The following is a 4,697-nucleotide window of genomic DNA, read 5'->3' as shown; positions in this document are numbered from 1 at the left end:
CATCAATAAGTTCTCGTTTAGATTGATCTTCATTAATCTGCTAGTATGGCAAAATTCGTGGAAGGCACAGAATGAACTTAATATTTTATCCTCCACAGTAACAATGATGCTGTAACTCATTCTGAATTTCGGGGCTCATAAGCGTGGCATTGCGAAGTAGCCAATTAAAAACTTATTTGGGATCTGTGTCCCTTCCACTGGACGGTTGAGCTAATGTAGGCTAATGTGATTAGCATGAGGTTGTAAGTAACAAGAACATTTCCCAGGACATAGACATATCTAATATTGGTAGAAAGCTTAGATTCTTGTTCATCTTACTGCACTGTCCAATTTACAGTAGCTATTACAGTGAAAGAATACCATGCTATTGTTTTAGGAGAGTGCACATTTTTTAACAAAGTTATTAATAAACAAAAGTCTTGATACATTTTGAACAGAAATGCAATGGTTCATGGGATCAGCCTAAAACGTTGCACATATACTGCTGCCATCTAGTGGCCAAAATCTAAGTTGCACATGGGCTGGAATAATACATTATGGCCTTTCCCTTGCATTTCAAAGATGGTACAAAACAATACAAAACTGTTGTTTTTTTCTTTTGTATTATCTTTTACCAGATCTATATTCTCCTACATAACTTTCACATTTCCACAAACTTCAAAATGTTTCCTTTCAAATGGTACCAAGAATATGCATATACTTGCTACAGGCAGTTAGATTTGGGCATGTCATTTTAGGCGAAAATTGGGGGAAAAGGGCAGATCCTTAGGCCTGTTTTCTATTTCTGAGTCATACTTTGAGATGAAATTTAAGATTTCTAAAAAATTACCATAGATTGCCTCTTCAGTTTCTCTATGCCCTCTGAGTGGAATATACTGCTTTGCACACATTAAAACAATATCTATGACTACTTTAACGTGCACTTTTTTCTATAAAATCCATGTTTGCATCACCATGCATTTGGTTCAACACATTCCCACGGGTCGCCTTGTAGGATTCACATATTGAAAGGGCACGAACATGTAATTTGCTATTCTCGTGTTTGCAGCAAACATTTCTTGCGAGTTTCCAGTTTTTAAATCCTTCTCATATAAATCTGAATTCGACATTTGCCCCAGGAAAGTGCCTACAAAACTTACAATAAATTATATATTTCGCTTTACTATACTCAATCCACACGAACTGGTCATAACACCTTGAAGAGAAGCTGCATAATTTGCCAGCTTTTGGGAACTTTGCTAGCTTTTGGTTGACAGGCTGGTTCATCAACGGGAGACAAATCTATCGGTGGACCTACTGCTGGTTCACCGCAGCATCAAGAACGAGAGCAGACCGTGGGGTAGGCAAGCATGCCTGGCTCAACGTGGCATTGGCGGTTGTGATTGCGGTTGTTTCAATCCTGGCGCCACCTGTTAAATGTTTCATTCTGGAAGCTATCGGTAGATTGATCCAAATGATTTTCTGGCACACACTCCTTTTACACACTCCATTTGGTTTACCATTGCTAGAACTACTAAATTGCCTTAGCTGGTGAGTCGATTCGAGTAAACTTGCGTGGTAGACTGTGCTAGTTTATGCGCTACAAAGGTTAGCCATGTGACGTTGGCAGGTTGTTGCGGTAAACCATCGTATGACATTTTTTTAGGCCTGTCACTGGCTGCGCGGCTGCTGTAAACAGCATGTTTTCTTGAGTGGCAGTGGAAGGACCACGCAACATATCACGTTATTCCAAGTTTACTGCGATATAATGGCTATTATATTCATATTTACGCATAAAGACGTTTCCACCGGCATTTCTAATATAACTAATTGTACAGATACGAAAACATCTCACCTTAACTAGTGTATTTTGTTTTGTCGACATTTGGAAAGTTTACTGACATTTTGCTGTTTCCATCATGTTTTTATCCGAAATGTGCATTATTCACATAAAAAGGTTTAATATGATTTCTACAAATGTATTTTGTGCTGACGGGTCTCTGTTAGTATTTCAGTGAGTATACATTACAATAATACAATTTGTGACGTTAGTGCCGAGACTTCTGCTCCCGAGTGGCGCTGCAGTCTAAGGCACTGCCTCTCCGTGCTCGAGGTGTCATTACAGATCCTGGTTCGGTTCCAGGCTGTATCGCAACCGGTCGTGATTGGGAGTCCCATAGGGTGGTGCACAATTGGCCCCACGTTGTTAGGGTTTGGCCGGGATAAGAATTTGTTCTTAACTGACCTGCCTAGTTAAATAAAGATAACATAAAAATGATGCAATGATGCACCCTGTTTTACATGGAATAAAGATTTCCATTGAATACTGCTGCTAAAGACACTTCTTCCTATGCCTCATCGATGAGCTCTATATATTGCAACTCTAACTAAGTATAACAGATTCATGCTCTCTCAAGCATGAATCCGGGGGAAACAAGTTTTGTTGAGAAGTTGTAAATGTAGGAGTCAGACACCTTTTAGAGCCACCCTTTGATGAGTGGTTAAGCTTTGTGGTCCCTGAAGTTCTTGATTATATGTTCTTTATGCCACAGAATAACACATGCGACTGGTAGGTTGTATGGATGTTTGCATTTTGTAACTTACATAAACGAAACTTCATAAACACGCTTTGACAAGGCTTTGCTGTTGTTAAAGTACAGAATTAGACATGGATGTAAATGTTTATCATAAACATTTGACAACACTAGGTAGTCAGATTACCATGGGGTTTGCAATGTTTTTTTGGCTACAGAGCTTGCTTTTCTATTCGTCAATAGCGGAGTCCTGACCAGGGCACAGAGATTTTCCTAGCAATCCTAAATCTGCTGTCTGGTGGTTATTTTGGTTGTGAAAACCCTTTCATGTAGACGTTGTGAACAGTAAAGCTGCAGAGTTTCAAACTTTAAGCAGTAAAACTGGTAATTGGCTGCCGAAGAAATTCCTATGTTTTGACAGACAGACCATGGTACTTGTTGCAAAATCCCAACAATAGAAATATGCTTCTGCTGTGCTGGCACAAAACTAATTACAGTGAGTTTCCCTTGACTGCATTGAACATGCTGAAAATTGGTATTGTTGGTTGATTACTTCGTTTCCTCAGCATGTTCATTCTTTCGGGATGAACCTTTATGGTCTTTCTTTACATTGTCAGCAAGGTTACCTTAATGTATGGAAAACAACCATCTACATGAGAATTATACAGTTTTCTTTGATCAGTGGTTTGACAGATGCCGCGTTCAAACCATCTGGGAACTCGGGGGGGAGCTCCGACTGGGGAAAAATCGTTTTGAACGGTCAACCAACTCGGAATTCCAAGAGGGAAATTCGGTCATCTTTCTGGAGCTCTAACTGTCCGACCTGAAGATTACCAACGTCATGATTTTACCTGCTTTTTTTCTTTTGAGTTCCCAATTGTTTTGCAGCATGTTTTTTTATATTTGATTTTTTTAAATATATATATTTTTTTATTAACAACAAATCAATACAGGAAGTACATGTGGGAACACAAGTATATATAAATAATATACAAAGGACAATTGGGCTAGGGGGTAAAATATTACATTACACAAGGACCTTTAAGGGACATACAAACACTTATTATTCTAACAGCTTTTTTGTTAGTAGAGTATTTAATTGTCTTAAAATACAGTTAGATTTCATTTTGTAAGGTAAGAAAAGATGGTGTTTTGTTTGTAAATTTACATTTGTGAATATGAAATTTGGCCGAAAGAATAATTAAATTAATTACATAAAAAATGTTCAGCTTATTTCTATCTTAGGCAAAGAATCCAAGCAGTAAATCTCTCCACAACAGTGTACGATTTTCATAAATGTGTTCAATTATAAATCTACTGATGTCTTGTCATAGTTTTCTTACATGAATACAATGCCAAAGAAAATGCAACACTGTTTCTGGGTGGTCATTACAAAAGGAGCAATTAGAGTTGATGTTTTCCTTAAACTTCTTCATGTAGTGGTTGGCAGGATAATATTTATGAATAATTTTGTTAACAAGTAGGTACGTGTGTTGCAACATTGTTGTTTTGCAGCATCAATAGGGCGAAGGTCACGTTCATGAGCACAACATTGATGACGTAGGTACGCCCTCCAGTTTAGCTGTAGCAGGTGGATGTTGACATGAATAGTAAAATCATTAGCTAGCTAGATATGTATTTTTTCTTATGGCTCTGACGACCTGTATTTCCTGAGAAGAAATGTATATCATTTTGTTTTATTTGCAGTACATTTTGTGGTCTCCTCGCGAAGAAGTCATAGGTTAGCCTAGTTAGATAGCTAGCACGTTAGCTGTCAATTGGTAAATCGTGCAACGGCATGGGTCAACTGCTTTCAGAAATGAGCTCGATATAAACTTGTGTGCCTATTTTATTCCCAGCATTTATTTACACAACATGCCACCATATAGGTAGCAGCTATCGTTTCTTTATTTGCATGCAGTGCAAGTTAGCTATCTAGCACAAAAATGTGTTAATTAAAGAAATGTAGGCAAGTCGACAAGGCAGGACCATGACATTATCAGAGGTAAACTGGCTTTGGTAGCCAAAACAGTCAAATGCTCCCTCTAAACATGAATCGATTCTCAATTGCGATATGGTTCTAGAAACATAAGATCTACTTTCATAACACATCAAAAAATAATTTCACAAATGCAAAATATACACTACTGTGCTTTGTTTTAGTTCAGTTGCAACACTACAGCG

The sequence above is a fragment of the Oncorhynchus masou genome, chromosome 19, assembly GCF_036934945.1.
Source record: "Oncorhynchus masou masou isolate Uvic2021 chromosome 19, UVic_Omas_1.1, whole genome shotgun sequence".
NCBI classification, from domain to species: domain Eukaryota; kingdom Metazoa; phylum Chordata; class Actinopteri; order Salmoniformes; family Salmonidae; genus Oncorhynchus; species Oncorhynchus masou.
This window is presented reverse-complemented; position numbering follows the sequence as displayed.